Genomic DNA, 17,963 nt, shown 5'->3' on the forward strand with positions numbered 1-17,963 from the left:
CATTAACTTTTTTAAATGGAACACCTAACTTTTTATTACATATTCTTGTAGCTTATCTCGAGACCTTTCCAAAACATTACAAGAAAGTTTATTTTCGTTGAGTACTTTCCGAGTTGTGAGGCTTGAAAGCTACAGTGTACTGTAGTGTGGGTCCAGCCAGTTAAGGCAAGAGTGGCGTGTGGGTCCGGCCAGTTAAGGCAAGAGTGGCTGGACCCACACTACAGTACACTGTAGCTTTCAAGCCTCACAACTCGGAAAGTACTCAACGAAAATAAACTTTCTTGTAATGTTTTGGAAAGGTCTCGAGATAAGCTACAAGAATATGCAATAAAAAGTTAGGTGTTCCATTTAAAAAAGTTAATGTAATTTCGATCTGACCTTGGCGACGCCATCCAAGGTCAAACTGATAAGATCAGTAAATAGATCTTTTTAAACCCTACAACTTTTGTCTGAAACACTTTTTCCTAAAATGCTTAGTTTTCGAGATATTTCGCCGTCCCGGAACTTTTCTCGCACCCTGTATATATTTAGTGTGAGTGTGTGTGCGCGCGCGTGTGCGTGTGTGCGCGCGCGCGTGTGTGTGCACGCGCGTGTGTGCGTGTGCGTGCGTGCGTGCGTGCATGTGTGTGTGTGTGTGTGTGTGTGTGTGTGTGTGTGTGTGTGTGTGCGCGCGCGTGCGTGCGTGCGTGCGTGCGTGCGTGCGTGCCTGCGTGTGTGTGTGTGTGTGTATACGTGAAAAAAACGTGTGTGTGCATGCGTGCATGTTCATCTAATAATAGTGATACTTATGTTTGATAGAATTTGTTTTCTTATTGTTAAAATATGATTTTATATTAAACCCCTTTTTTTTGTACACTATATATGTATATGATGGATTACTTGTATTATTCTAAATAAATAAGTGTTGACAAGAATTGTCGGTGTAATGTATTTTAGGTAAAAAATATCACGTAAAAAGCGGAGAAAATTACCACGTGGCATTCCTTGAAAAGTTACATTTCACCGTAGCACATTGCACGAGTATTATTAGTGATTACTTGTGAACGTTATTTACACTTTCAAGTAAAGAAGGAGGACGATTTTTCTGAAAGACCCCGTATTATCTCGTGGGGAAAAAAGAAAACAAGGAAAAAGGACTACGGCATTTTATGTAAAACGATTCTCTCATTGGAGAAATCAAAATGGTTTTCACAAGACTTGTAGTACAATATGGAAAAGGCCATTGTTCTATTGCATGACTTACATTAATTGTAATATATAAATATCTAAATATCAAAGAGAAGAAAATTGAAAAGCAAAATATATTTTAAAATAATAATATAAACAGAAAAATTAAATTAGGCTTATATTTTCTCAATAAGTGATACAATGTACAAAGAATTAATAAAAAAAACTGTGTATTCAAAATATAAAATGTTATTATAAATTATTTTTATAATCTGTACTTAAAATTTTATTAGTGAATATAACTTTTTTATTTTTTACGTAGTCAATTTCTACTTATAAAATCTGTTATTATTTTTATTAATATTTATTGTATTATGTTGTGCAATAAATTGCACTAAGCAAATTTACATTTAGCAACACAATAATTTAGATATTTCAATATAATTACATAAAAAAATCACATAGCTTTCTTGTTCAAAACATATTCACAAAATATCAAATTCACAAGATTTTGCAAGTTTTGTACCCCAAAAAGAGGTTTCACCTTTTAACTAAATCTTGTATAAATATTTAATAAGTACATTTAAAAAAACAGAAAAAAATGTTTTTTATTAACCCATTAGAGCTTATGGCCAGAACAAAAAAGATAGCCGAAAAATAACTGGAAATAGGACCAAAGCATTAAAAAAGTATTACTGACAAAAGTATTTTTTAAAAATCAATTTTGTAACTAATTGTTATAAACAAAGTATTAGAAGACTCTCAAGATTTAACACAACATAAACAGATAAAACAGGCTAGTGAGAGTCAGCGCGGGTTTAAGAGCGCAAAACGCCATCAGTGTTCAAACAATTATTTATTCATAATGAATCACAAAAGTAACGAACGTTTCGGCTCTCTTTGGAGCCCTCTTCAGCGAAATTACAAATAAAAAATTATTCTAGTCGTAATCTTCAGCGTAATTACAAGTTGAAGTTATTCTAGTCGTCATCAGTGAGTTACCGGGAATTAAATGAGTCAACAACGGTTTGCCAAATCCGCCGTGGAAGCATTGCCCGTTGTCGTGTCAGTGAAATTGACAATTTTCTAAACAACCATCGCGTTCTCAGATAGCTGACATTACTATAATTAATATTTTTTATTTTTTAATTATGTGACTCACCTATTGGCATAATTGTTATAAACAAATTATTAAAAATTGACTGTAGAGTTAGACATATTGCGCCAATCAATTTTCCGAGAAAAATGATTAACGAAATATATATGGCTCTTTTTTAAATTATTCATATATTGTGCAAAACTATTAATACACTATATAAATAATTAAAACTTGTTTTTGCCTATGGCCAAACCTGCAAAGATAGTTAAAAAATAACAAAAAAAGATAAGACTGCAGCATAAAAAGTTACTGACGTATAAAGCATTTTTCAAAAATGAATTTTGCCGCTAATTGTTATGAACAAATTATTAAAAATTGACTGTAAAGGAAAACTATTTGCGCTAATCAATTCTACTAGAAAAATTACTACAAAACACATAAATATGACTCTTTCTATAATTGTTATAATTGTTATAATAGTGACAAACCAATTACATGTAAAATTGATTTTTGCTTTTTATGTCCATAATGTTTTTTTTATCTTTCGCTTCCATTCCCAATTTTTATTTTTGATTATCTTTATTGATTTTGACTTTTGACTATCTTTACTGGCCATGGGCAGGAACGGGTTTTAATTATTTATGTATAGTTTACTTCTTTTGCCTAAAATATAATTTTAATCATATATGTTTCTTTAGTAATTTTTTCCGTAAAAACGATTGATGCAATCAATTTTTCTCTACAATCTATTTATAACAATTTATAATAATTAGTTACAAAATTGATTTTTGCAACGTATTTTTTACGTTAATAATACTTTTTTAGTCCTATTTTTAATTGTTACTTTTTGATTATTTTTACTGATCTAGGCACAGGCAAGAACAAGTTTTAATTATTTATAGAATTTATTATTTTTTTACATAAAATGTGAATAATTTAAGAAAAACTTATATATGTTTTGTTAGTAACTTTTCCCGTTGAATTGATCTACGCAATATGTTTCCTTGTATAGTCAATTTTTCATAATTTGTTTATAACAATTAGTTGCAAAATTGATTTTTGAAAAGTGCTTTTTAAAAGGTTAATAATGTTTTTGTATGCTCCAGTTTTATTTCCAATTATTATTTTTTAACTATATTTTTGTTGATCTGGCCATAGGCATTAATAGATTAATATACTTATTAATATTATATATTAATATTATATATTTCATGTGTTTGGATATACAAATCATATTTTCAGATAGATGAAAAAAGTAAACAGTTTTTTTGCAAGTTTCAATCTCGTATTTAGCTATTCTATTTTTTGGCATATATCATATACAAATTTACAAACATTAAATACAATTTCTTTTATTTGCACATTACTTAGTCAAGAAATTCATAGTCAAGAAATTCAAGAAATGTATATAAAGAAGATTTCATTTTCCTAAAAATTTTAGGAATTTTAAAGATATATCAAAGATATTAAAGATATATCAAAAAGTTGTTGTTTAATTTGATATTATTCTGAGAAAGTATAATTCTTACAGATTTTATTAATCAGTTTTTTTTTTTTTTTTTTAACAAAGATATCAAGCCATTTGTTTCTTTCAACATATTTCTTGAGTTATTCTAATAAATGTATTTAGAGATATCTAGCAATTACTTTTTATAACGTCGACAATTATTTTATTTTTTTGTACAGAAGCACGTTCATATTATTAATCAAACTAATACAATGAATTTATTTTAAGAGACTCAGATAATTGACGCATATTTAATTGTTGACCAGCGAACCTCGATTCGAAGCAAAAGAAAAAGATTATCTACTATAAGTGCTCAAAGGTCATCTATAGTAATAAACATGCTTCTTATCTTTGATTAAGTAAACAACTTGTTTTCTTTTCATTTAATTCAAAAAGTGTAATAAACAGATATTAATAGGCTTCGAACACTGGTTGCGAACGGAGAATGAAAGTGACGGTCGAAGAAATCAGCCTGGCTACGAACTCTTACTTTCTCGCTTCCGCTTTCCCCAACGTTTCTTCTGATCTTGAGATCTGCCGCAGGCATCTCCCATTACAATCTCTTTCTTTGCTGAGTTTATTTTAAACGATTGCTGTAGATATCAGATTTCAAAGTTTTAGCATTGGCATAATTAATCATTAAATACACAAAATGTCCGCAAAGTATTTAATTAGAAAGTGTACACAGTCTAGAAGATTAGAAATGCATGATTTTTATGTTCTGCTATTTTTTTTCAAATATTTAATATGTGAAATCAATGTTATTATAAAAATTCTCTAATCTACCATCAATTGATTTGAACATAAGATTAGAAAGCTTATATTAGTCACAGTTGTTCTTAGTGCCAAATAATAATTTCTAATTTTTACAATTTCTAACTTATTCAATCTGCGTGCTGCATACTCGTTGGACTTGAAACACAGCCACGAAGTCGGAATATGTAATACTAAAAAGAATTAAAATGTACAAATATGTATGTAATAAGTGTGTAAATATGTAATATTAAATAACACTAGATCAAAAATTCTAATGTTACACATTCCTGTTTCATGACTGTGTTTCAAGTTCGACGAGTAAGTATGCGATGCGCAGTTTGAATAAGTTGGAGATTGTAAAAATTAAAAATTGGTACTAAGTACCACTGTGACTGACATAAATCTTTTAATGTTACGAGTATGTTTTAATTTCGTTAGACTGATATGATTTATTATTATTAATTAATTTAAAATTCTTTAATCATTTGCACCTTGATGTTGTTCTTTTTCACATGTTTAGTAAAATAAATTTTTCTTGAAATATTAGCAAAAGAGTAATTAGATAAAATCTCAAATTAAAAATTATTTCTTGGATTAGGGATTAAAAAAAAAAATGGATCGGAAATAATTACGGTAAGGAACAAATTTTAAATTGACGTTTGAAAGTAAATTTGATTTACGTACTATATTAATCGCATCTTAAACGAAATAAACATTAATCTACTATTGACGTAAACAATTTTACGAATTTATTAATAACACATATTGTAAACATATACCTAATAAATAATTAATTAACATTTGTTATAGTTAATTTTTATAGATTGAAGTATTTTATTATTATGAAATAATAAATAAGTTTATTATTACTCGATATACATATCAATCATTAAAGACACCGTCCTTTACATTTCTTTCTACTTAATTAGTATCAATTAAAATTAATATATTATATGAATTATTTATTATTTCTTAGAACAAGAATTCTTGAATAATTCTTATAATACATGACAATGCGTAAAACCAGTTTGCAAGTAATGCTATAATAATCATTACGTCTTGATACAAAAAAATGTATAAGAGAACCTCGGTGAATGCTAAAAGGACAGCATAATAATAGCATATAATAATAATAGCGTAGAATAACATTTAATTGTCTGTAAAAAAACGATGACGAAGAGAATGACAATATCTAATCTTCAAAGATAAAAGATTTCGAGCCTCTCGAAGAATATCACACAGTACAAAAGTCACTTCTTGATAAATGACTTTTACCAGTGAAATCTTTTATCCGATTCACAAAAATTTTGGGATCAATGTACAGTTAAAGAAATTGAACAGAAGAGATGGAAAAAGAATAAAACATATAAAAAGGAAACTTTGTAGAAAATAGTTTTTCAATCATTTCTAACGTTTAAATTCTGTTTTTCATACCACTTTGCATCTATATTTTCAATAAATAAGAATTAAGATGTAAGGAAAGCTTATTATTAAGATATAAAAAAAAGCTTGTTTAGAATAGTAAATTCAATAATTTTTTTACTTGTTTTTCATTCAAATACAGAATGTTTCTCTCTCTTTCCTTTTCTCTCTCTTACTGAAAACATTTAGATATTTAATCAGATATCTACACATTCAAATATCTACACATTAAGATATCTACACAATTAAAATCTTTCAATAACTCAAATTATTATCAATGTTTCAATACTTTTCATTGCTGCAATCTTCATAATACTGCTATTCAATAATTTAACAAAAATTTGAAGAATATTTTAATTTTAAATAAACCAACTATCAAAAATTGAAATATATTTTGTAGTTCTCATTATTAAACGTAAAGTTAAAAGTGATGAGTGACATTTCTAATTTAAATTTTGATTTGATAAAAAATATTTCCATTTTAATGCTAAATTTTTATTATGTATTTTCTCGTCTGACATCAGAATTTGAAAGATAATACAATAATAATGATTGGAAAAAAGCTAATACTAAACAAAACTTAAAAAATTAAAGGAAAGAAGGGAACTGTTAATTTTGCTTTTTGCCAATAAGTAAATGTTAATATGACACAGTTCTAAGAAATGCAAATTTATTAATCCTAGAATTATATCAATCACCTTATAAATAGAAGTTTATTGGATATGTAGAACTAACGTAATTTATTATTCTGAAGAGAGAAAAAAAGATGTGTGAAATAGAAGGGAGATCATGGAGTACTAACAACTAATGTTATTTACTTTTAGCACTTTTATTTATTAAAAAAAGAATAAATTAATGATCTTTCGTAGATTTTACACAAATAAGTGTCACAAAACGAGGTTCAACGAGCATTTCATAAAATATATATTATTAAAAAAAATTTTTTAATAATTTTTTTGGCTTAAAATTGTGAAAATAGTGTTACTTTTTAATTATACGGGTACGGAGCTCTTCTCTGGCGTGTCATGTCAATCGCGTTTAACACGAATTCGTTTAACACGAATTTTTAAATAAATAAATAAGTTTAAATTTTCCGTTGGTATACCATAGATGTTAACATGTCTGTTAACATGGATGTGACCTCTGGATATTTAATTTTAATAAACGTTATTATTGATCAGGTTTTTTAATAGTTATCAGACTTGATTTACTGTATTAACACGGGCTATTATAATATGTGTTCAAATTTGCTAAAAAAGGCTCTGTGAAGCCAAAACGTTTGAATTTAAGATTTAATGATATTATATTTAGGACGTTTATTGTAAAATATTGATACAATGCATATTTATTTATCAAATACATTTAATTATTATTATTTTAAACTAATGGTTTTTTGTTTGTCAAATGGCTTATCGTGCTTATGGTTAATGTGCTTATTACACATTTGTTATAATGAATTTATTTGCCAAATTCATATATATATATATATATATATATACGTTACGACACATATTACATTCAATAATATTATTTGAAATTCACATTCAATGCCTTCAAATTAGACTAAAGCAGACTGGAGAACGGCTATCCTAGTCTTTTCCGTGAGACTATCAAAACCTTTGTTCATTATCGCCAGTATAATTATATGTATTTTCGAAATTGGTACTATATAGCAGATATATTTTACAACATTGCCAATAAAAATGGTTTAAGTATATGTTAAAATCATAATACTAAAATATGGTGGGGGTATAATTGTTTTAGGACTCAACAGTTCCACGAAAAATGCTGGGATAGCCGCTTTTAGGTTTTTTTCTGACTAAAGTTAAAAAATTAATAAGTAACATACTTTTAAAATTATATTGAAAGTATATAGATGCAAAAATTTTTGCCACCTGCAAAATTAAAATTCAACATGAAAGCTACGGTGTACTGTAACTTTCAAGCGTCATAACTCGTACTTAACAAAAATAAACTTTCTTGTAGTGTTTTGGAAAGATCTCAAGATAAGCTACAAAAATATGTAATAAAAAGTAGGCAGTCCCATTTCAAAAATTGAAGGTATCCTTTACGTGACCTTCAAGCAACTATTTAAGGTCAAATTAATGAAACCATCTTATGACCTCTTTAAAACCATACAACTTTTGTTTGAAACATTTTCTTGTAAAATACAAGGAAACGGAAATATTTGGGGTGCCCCATTAAAATGGGACACCCTGTATATGTTTAGATGCATTGATGTATTGCTCGTATTAATGGTATGTATCATTTGTATGTATGCTTAAATTGGTTCATAATATTATGTAGGTTTTGTTAGTGACTTCTTGTTTGGAAAATATTTGATATTCAAATTTGTTCATTTTACATATCCACTATATACTCGTATGTTGCCTTTTTAAGGAATGGATTTTGTTTGCTTTGGTAATAATAAGCTTAATCGACAATTATATCTGGAGAAGCAATTGTGGAAGAGGTAAGACAATATTCAATGATAAAACGATCAAATAATGTTATTCTTGACTTAGCATAAAAAAGAATTTCTGATACTAGTTCAATTAGAAAGTATAACACTAATTATTTTGGTTTGGCAAGGATCAAAGTTCAAGACTGTGTCTTTGTTTATTCAACTTAGAAATAACATTGATTATAAATAATAGAAGTGAAATGAATCAACGCATCCTACCTGATAGACTGAAAGCATTTTGAAGACTTGAACTTTATTTTGGAAATACGTTTGCACACTAGATCATTTACAACAATGTACATAATTAACGAATGTGGTGTTTAAATGTACTTCCAAAATAAAGCTCGTGACTTCATGGTTTCAGTCTCATAGGTAGAATACGTTGATTCATTTTATTTCTATCGTGTACAATCAAAGTTATTTCTAAATCAAGAGGGGCGGTCGCGTCTCGTGCCAATTAAAAAAAAAAAAAAAGGAGAAAAAGACCGAGCGCCTCTTTTACGCGAGTCAGCGAGTTCAAGCATAACGAGATTAACAGATCTCAGTAACGGTTGAACCGATCAAGTTCTGAGTAGTCTCAATCGATAGCTTGGGAACAACTTGCATAATAAAAGTGTTTTTATTTTTTCTCTCCGTGCCCTACGAGCGGAGATATCACGATGCAATTCTAAGTTTTCGACATTTTTGTGTTAAGAAACGTCATTGTTTTCATTATTGTCGTCGTCGCCCTCAAGAATTCTCCCTTTCACATTTTCGACACAGAGTGGCGCTGACATACATTAGCTGTATGCGATTGTGGTGTACTTGTGATGTATGTGGTGTAGTACTTCTTGACATTATGGCCGCCGTGACAGGTTTTCTAACCTAATTATGTCTCAATCGTCAACAATAATAATCTTGGTTCGCGGGGCAGTCCGATACTTTTTTAATCAATTCGTCCGTTTCGTCGTGTAAAACCGCGTCGATTGATCGATCGAGTTTATTCATCAATCAATAGAAGGTCGCAGGTAAGTTATTATTGAGGACAGCACGTAGTGTATTAGTGGTGGTCGACGACGGGAAATGACGACGGCGATAACGACGACGACGACGGGGAACGACGCGCGGTGACGGCGACGACGGCGATAACGACGACGACGATGGGGAACGACGTGCGGTGACGGCGACGACAGGCGACGACGACGGCGAGAACGACGACGGCGATGACGACGACGACGGCGACGGCAACGACGGCGACGGCGACGGCAACGACGACGACGGCGACGGTGACGACGGCAACGGCGACGATGACGGCGACGACGCGCGGTAACGATGACGACGACGACGACGACGACGACGACGACGACGGCGACGCGCGGTAACGACGACGGCGGCGGCGGCGGCGGCGGCGGCTAACGGCGGCGGCGGCGGCGGCGGCGGTGATGGCGGCGGCGGCGGCGGCGGCGATAACGGCGGCGGCGGCGACGGCGGCGGTAACGGCGGCGGCGGCGGCGGTTGCGATTTAAGTGTTGACGACGAGGTGATCCCCGAGATCTCGAAAAGGCGTCTAGCATTCTATTCTAATTATGAGTAACGAAAATTTAATTTTTAAACCTAGTAAACACATAGCGTATGTGTTTAATTTAATATAACGTAATTATCTTGAACTATGTTATATATGTTATATACATATATTACATCTTAGCATTATATTTAGTGCTTGTTGGAAATGTTTAATTTTATCATAATACTTTACAATTTCTATTGTTTTTTTTATTATTGTTATTCTTTTGATGTCTCGTATAAAAACAGAAGATTAAAATTAAAAGTTATAAAAATTGGATATTTACTGTTGTTATTCAAAGGTAGGAATAGAGGACTGTAGATTAAATTGTGGGATCGATTCTTTTAAAATTTGGTGATCCTAAAGATGTGTTACCTAACGATAATATTGAATTTTTAATAATAAGATTTATTAATGGTTTTCTTATAAATAATAACTTAAGCATGTATATATATTTTAAAAGAAAGGTAAAAAAAAGATGCCAATTTATGCGTGTGCACGCACCTTATCTTTAATTTTTTTTAATTAACAGAAAAATATTTTCATGCTAACTCATATGGTAATTTTATTTTTAACTGTAATTTTACAAAACAAAAGTAGTACTACATTATACTTTGTATTCTTATTGAAAAATTTTCTTATTCCAACCCAAGTAGTATGTATCTTCACAATCTTACAAAGTTAAAATCATGTATTTCATTACAAACAAAATAAATATTGCTTAACGCTACAAAGCTGTGATATCCTTACAAAATTACCTTTTCAAAAAAAGGTAAGAAAAAGGTGCCAATTTATGTGTGTGCTCGCGCACCTTATCTATAACTTTTCTTAAAAACCCAAGTGGTACTATTTTTGTATTTTAACAAAAATTTTTCCATGCTAACCCATGTGGTAATTTTATTTTTAACTTTAATTCTACAAAACAATAGTAGTACTACTTTGTACTTTGTATTCTCATTGAAAAATTTTCCTATTCCAACCCAAGTAGTATGTATTCTAAAAAATGAGTGAAATCTTTAAATTGCGCCAATTATAAAAAGAATATATTGCTCTTTGAAATAACTACTGTACTACTTTTAACGAATAAAATGCAAATGATAGTATATTTATTTTTTAAGTAAAACCCAAGTAGCGGTATCTTTAATTCCTTTTTAAATAAAATTCAAGTGATACTGTCTGTGTATTTTTATTGAAACATTTTTCTGTTCTAACCTAAGTAGATGTACTTAATTTAAAAAAGTTTCAATGAAATATGTAACATTTAATCTCCAAAAATTAAAAAAAAAACAGAAATGAGAATGTTTTATTAAAATAAAAAATTTTTAAACTACAAAAAATTGGCGCTGCTGTTTTACAACATTTTATTTAGATTATATTTAGACATCTAGCAGCGATATTAGCTCAGTGTGATATTACTCATTAAATAGCAAGTTGATATTACTTAAGTTCACGTTAATATCACCTGTTATAATCCCATCTCTAGATATTCCCAGTGAAAAATGATGACAAAATCGACGTCAATTTGACATCGATTCAACATCGAAATCATCAAAATAATATTATTATTTCAATGTTGATTCGATAGGTCATTTCTCGCTGGGATTAGTATTAATTCGACATCAAATCGACATCAAATTGACTTGTCGATGACTGGTCGAAATTTTTAGGTCAAATCGACTACATATTTTGACCGTCGATCGACCTGTGTTATCGACGTCGAATCGACGTCGCTTTGACTAATCATTTCTGGCTGGGAACGGTTGCCCCACCATCAAATAGGCAAATTTGGGCTTGGATAAGCATTCCTACCGATTTCTGGCCAGAAGCGAATTAGCAAGCACGCGGTTGAGACATATCTATCATTATAATTTTGAGAGAAAGACTTAGCCGAATTTCAGTGATCACGCAAGATCGGTCCTTGTGCGAACCAATGTGCGCTCGTACATTTGATTGACGTGATTGCAGTGTAGACACTAAAGACAATTTATCGGTTATCAATTTTGTAAAAACAATTAAGCAATCCGTTCGTCACTCGAGAATCGCAGTGTAGCCTCATCGTGTAGTGTGAGTGAGTGAGTGCGTTGCGCATTGGCACTTCTGATAGCAAAACTTTAACTGTTAAACATTGTATCGGACAATCAATAACAAACTTTCATTGAGAATATAAACTTTGTGTGAATGTGCAATAATTAAAGGTGTTGCTTGATCAATAATCACCTTACTCAATTATCTCATTCCTTTTCTCTTTATCTCTTTCTCAAACTACTCCGTCTCAAACCGTCCCTGCATTCTCTCGCTTTCTCACACTCTATCATTCCACTCGCTTACTCTCTCGCTCGTTAACCTGCTTGAGCTCGCTTCGGCGCTTGCTTTCCTCTCAACTACGCTTCGAAGCCGTACCTCTCTGTCACACCACCATCCCACGTTCTCGCGGAGCGGAATCAGTAGCTCATTCCGCCGACCTCGAGCGAACAAAGCTTAGTTCGCGAACAAGATAAGTTGTAAATAATAAATGATTATGCTCCTGTTTTATAATAAGTCGTTACAAAAAAAGAATATTAAGCTATCAGTTAAAGAAGTTCAAAAAAAAGTTCTATAGTATATCAGATTAATCAACAGTATTTTTTCTGTTATTAATTACACACACCAACACCCTGTGTTGGCTCTCACGGCATCTATTTATATTCTAATTATTTTTTCTGTTTCTCAGTTTTTTTTGTACATTGAGTATAATAAATGGCATACTGTAAGATTTTAGAGAGGCACTACGGTGAGGATATTAGCTTATAAAAGAAGAATAAAAAAATCTAAATTCTCTAGATAAATTTTATCAAGTTTCTTCAATGGTCGCGGATCTCATGATTGCTATATAAGGTAAAGATTTAAAAATATTTATATACAGTGTAGCTCAATTAAAATGTTACAAATTAATATTGTTTTCTTATGCCTTTTAAAAAAAATGTTTTAGACAAAAGGCACAGGAAAAAAAGATAATAGACTTTACTTGAGCTATACGGTATGTTAAACATCCATACATATTTCTCACTATTGTATTTTATTCCATCGTAGATCTTCAAGAACTAATTATTCGAATATGTGGATTAAGATTTTAAGTCTCCTTCACGTTATCATTATCGGTGCCATTATTAACCCGTTACATGGATATTAGTACCAAAGCAAACATTATAGCAACAGCAATACAGAATGGGAGTTACCAAACTTACTAGAACTAGGTATTGGAGTCGTAAACTTCCTCAAACAGAATCAACATTACATTGAACAGGAATTACCGAACACGACACCGCATTCTGCAGATACATATGATTTTATAATAATTGGTGCTGGTACTGCCGGCGCAACCTTAGCCGCAAGATTGAGCGAGATTTCTCAATTCAAGATACTAATAATCGAAGCTGGCATCCACGAGAACCTTTTCACGGATATTCCAGCATTCGCTTTAGGCCTACAAATTACTGATACCATCAATTGGAATTATCGAACCAAACCGTCCAACAAGTATTTTCGCGGTATTAAAAATAATAGTTACCATTATCCGAGAGGAAAAGTAGTTGGTGGCAGCAGTGTGTTAAACTTTATGATAGCTAATAGAGGCGGTACCGAAGATTACGATCGATGGGCCGAGTTGGGGAACGAAGGTTGGGCATATAAGGACGTTCTTAAATATTTTAAAAAACTGGAAACATTTGATATTCAAGAGCTGAAGGCAAATGATATCTATCATGGTACTGAAGGACCAGTACATATAACTTACCCGAAATTTCATACTCCATTGGCAGAAGCTTTTCTAAAAGCAGGCGGAGATGGGATATCCGCTAACAGATTACAACGGAAAGAACGAAATAGGTTTTTCATATATACAGGCAACAATTATAAACGGCACCCGCATGAGTAGCAATACGGCATACTTGCATCCAATACACGATCGCAATAATCTTTACATGACTCTTCAAAGCACGGTAACAAAAATACTAATCGATAGTATTACAAATCGAGCAATAGGCGTACAGTTCATCAAGTATGGTAAAATTATAAGTGTATTTGCAAAAAAAGAAGTAATTCTATGTGCAGGTGCTATAGGATCACCGCAATTATTGATGCTATCAGATATTGGACCAGCGGAACATCTTACTGAACTAGGCATAAACGTAGTAAAAAACGCATCAGTCGGCGAGAATCTCATGGATCATGCAGTCTTTTTAGGATTAACGTGGACAATAAACAAACCGATAAGTTTGAAGCTATACAGAGATTTAAATCCCATTGAAAAGCCATTTGTATCAGATTATTTAAATAAGCGAATGGGACCATTAACGTCACCAGGCGCTTGCGAGGCCTTTGGTTTTATCAATACAAAACAACCAGAAAGGCATAAAGGTTTACCGGATATCGAATTACTGTTTGTTGGCCTTACAGCAAAAGATTTTTTCACTCCAAAAATAATATTTAATCTTAAAGACACAATATCTCAGCAATGGTTCAAGTACCAAAACAGTTACGGTTGGACCACTCTGGTAATATTGTTGAAACCAAAAAGTCGTGGTAGAATAACGTTATTAGCTAATGATGTTAATGTTAAACCAGAAATTATGCCAAATTGTTTCGACGATCCAGATGACGTAAAAACCATGATCGCAGGTATTAGAACTGCGATACGCCTTGGTCAAACAAAAACGATGCAGACGTTTAATTCTCAATTGATAAATATTACTTATACAGAATGTAATAAGTACGAATATGATTCAGATACTTATTGGGAATGTGTAATAAGGATAATAGCTGGCACGATTTATCATCCTTGCGGCACTTGTAAAATGGGACCTAGTGGAGACTCAACTGCTGTCGTCGATCCCAGATTAAAGGTATTTATTTAAAAAAAAAGGAGAAAGAATTAAAGTAAAAATATTCACAAAAAATCGAGCGTAGCGCAACATGTATTTATAAAGGCTCTAGTCGAATAAGGAGGGTCAAAATCCCCCCTCAATAGATTTGTCTGAAATTTGATCCATGTTTTTTTGTCATTAAAAAAACAAAGTTTCTAAAATTTTAAAGTCCCGAACGTTTTCCTATCGTTCATAATCTTAAAAAAATATATATTTTTTGATAAATAATTTTATTATAAATAATTTCTATGCGAGTTTTTAATAAATCGATTTGAAATTTTAACTGGTGGTAGATATTATTCAGACATATAACTACAAATTTTGGTTTTTTATTTTGATAGGAAATTCTAATTTTACAAGCCTAAAAAATTGGAAATTGTAATATCTCGTCTCTCATACGACTTGCTACTTCCCTAATAGCACAGGAACGTCCACGGGACGTCCTAAGGACGACCTGTCGGGACGAGCGAGATATCCTGAGGACTACCTGTTATAATCCCGAAACATCCTGTAGACGTCCCGTGGACTCCCAAATGAGCGCCTCATTCTTGCCTATGGACATCCTGTAGACGTCCCATCGGGAGTCCTAAGGACGTCCATTCGCAATTCTCGGGATATACGTACGCATTTCAGGACCATTTTAGGATATTTAAGGAATATCCGCATAAATATATTATATTATTATACTACACAATTCCAATGAGCAAAACAATATTTTAATAACATTTTAAAAAACATTTTTCGCAAAAAAAGTCGGGAATTTTTTCTCAAAAATTTCCAAATGGTCACTCATCCAAGTCGCGACTCCGGTGAACGTTGCTTGACTTCCGTGATCGCTGTGAACTGGATTCCTCGTGTTGATCTGTGAACACTTTATGCTAATATGTGTATGTAACTGATAGATTAAGTAAATTTATATTATTGAAAAGATTAACTATGTATAATTAAACCATATTATTTATATAAACATATATAAAATTATAGTTTTTCTACTGATATTTATAAATGCGGATTAGCATCTGGAATAACTTTTTTATTATTATATATTTCTTTAAGAATGCAACTAGAAAATATGTCTATATAATACAATAATTAAATTAAGTATGAAAAAATTTTTATTAAAAAACCATTTAAAAAATATTGACTGCTCATTGGGATGTAGATTGAGGTTTCTTTATTCATAGATCTATTTTGTCTATTGATACCGTAACATTTTTTGATACAATTAATATTTGCTCTTACTTTTCCTATCTGAATGTATAACTATTTATATTAAAGAATTTTACAACAATTGCAAAGCTGTATTTTTCGCTAAACGCAGTCAATTTTTGATAATATATGAACAGCGGCTCTAAATCTTTATATGTTTGAAGTTGTGAAATTAACATTTAATTATTATATGTCAAAGAAGTTTTTCTATTTTATTTTTATAAAGAATTAAATATGTGATTAATTATTTAAAAACAATGTATAATTTTAAGTTGATCTTTATGATTTAGAGTAGCTGTCATATGTATTATAGGCCTGCTTTTTATTGCTAAAGTAGTGCACATTCTGCGTTAAAAATAATATATAGTTATAAGTGAATATAGATATAAGTGAAATTTGATGATCGCAAAAAGAAAAAGCTAGTGCAGTCTAATACAGCAATAAAAAAATCCTACATATACTTAATTTCCTGATACAATACAAACGTTTTTTTTTATTAGAATAATTTTATATGTTTAAGTGTGATTTATAATAAAAACTTTCTTAAATTTTTTATATACATACTTAGATACATATATTCTGGATTAACCCTCCGTAGGCAGTCTTGGTCTTTTTTGTTTAAAGCAAAATTTTTAATCTCAAATTTCTTTGCTCAAATTCAAATCTTTATTAAATAAAAGTTTTAACATTAAAGGAGTTAGTTATTTGATAATGTAGGAATGTGGAAAAGTATTATAACCGTGAATTTTTCTATTTTCCCTTAGCTTTCCTAGTTTGTGCCATATGACACAGAGAGACGATCAAAGGACGTCCTTAGGATCGACTTAGGATTTGGACGACCTACGGACGTCCTTAGGCTCGGTTTAGGACTTAGACGTCCCAAGGACATTCTCAAGGAATACAGTATGCTGTGTGGACGACTTAGAATTACGTCCAGTGGGTATAATGTAGACTGTATATAGAATTCCTTTAGTTTATTTAACATTTCTCGGGAAGTCTAGAAGTTTTCATCCTAGTGTAATATTCTAAGTCCGTCCCATTATTGTCCCGGGACATTTAGGACAAATTTAGGATCATCCCGAGGACGTCTGCTATTAGGGTTCTATATTTTAACCATAGTTGCATTTTCATGCAAACTATCTCCTCGATTTATTTCAAAAATTTTTTTTTTAAGAACACTGTTAAAAACCCCAAAAACCGCTTTTTTCATTTTTTTTGGCTATTTTTCGTGGTTACTTTTGCTTGTAAAGACTATTTCGTGGCTCTGCCCAATAACTTTTCTATTCTCCACAGGAACACAGTCCATCATTAAGCATCATGAACTAATAACTTCAAAAATATCACGTTTAGATTTTTAAACTACCACATTTTTACTTGTTTTTGTCATTTTTGTGTATTTTAAGCGTGTTTTTTTAATCTGTGATCGATCCGATTATTTCTTATGCAACTAGATAATTTTTGCTATTACTCATCATAATCGAAAATGCCATCAAAACTTTTTTAATCTCAAGAACAACATATTTCAATAGGTTAAATCAGTTGAATTCAGTTCTGTAAAAAATTTATTAATTATTAAACTGAATTTGATTTGAACTGTAAATGTTTCATATTTCCCAAACTAGATATATCATACATATTGTACATTAAAAAAAAAAGGATATTATGCACTGAAAGCATTTCCAGCAAATATGTATAAATATTGTTATGTAAATTTTAGTATAATTTCTCATTCAACAATGTAAATATAATATATAAAGTGTGCTAGTATAATATTGCTGAGTGGAAAATTACAACTAACATTAATACGACGGTAACTTTGTGTTTGCTAGAATGGCATCGTGGAAACCTATTGAAATATGTTGTTCTTAAGATTAAAAAAGTTTTGATGACATTTT

The 17,963-nt window shown here is 31.1% G+C and overlaps 1 pseudogene; it reads left to right on the plus strand.

Moving 5' to 3' along the window:
- The window catches only part of LOC105203565, a 38,625-nt pseudogene that overhangs the window by 17,283 nt on the left and 3,379 nt on the right, over window positions 1-17,963 (plus strand).

The sequence above is a fragment of the Solenopsis invicta genome, chromosome 10, assembly GCF_016802725.1.
Source record: "Solenopsis invicta isolate M01_SB chromosome 10, UNIL_Sinv_3.0, whole genome shotgun sequence".
In the NCBI taxonomy this organism is placed as follows: Eukaryota; Metazoa; Arthropoda; class Insecta; order Hymenoptera; family Formicidae; genus Solenopsis; species Solenopsis invicta.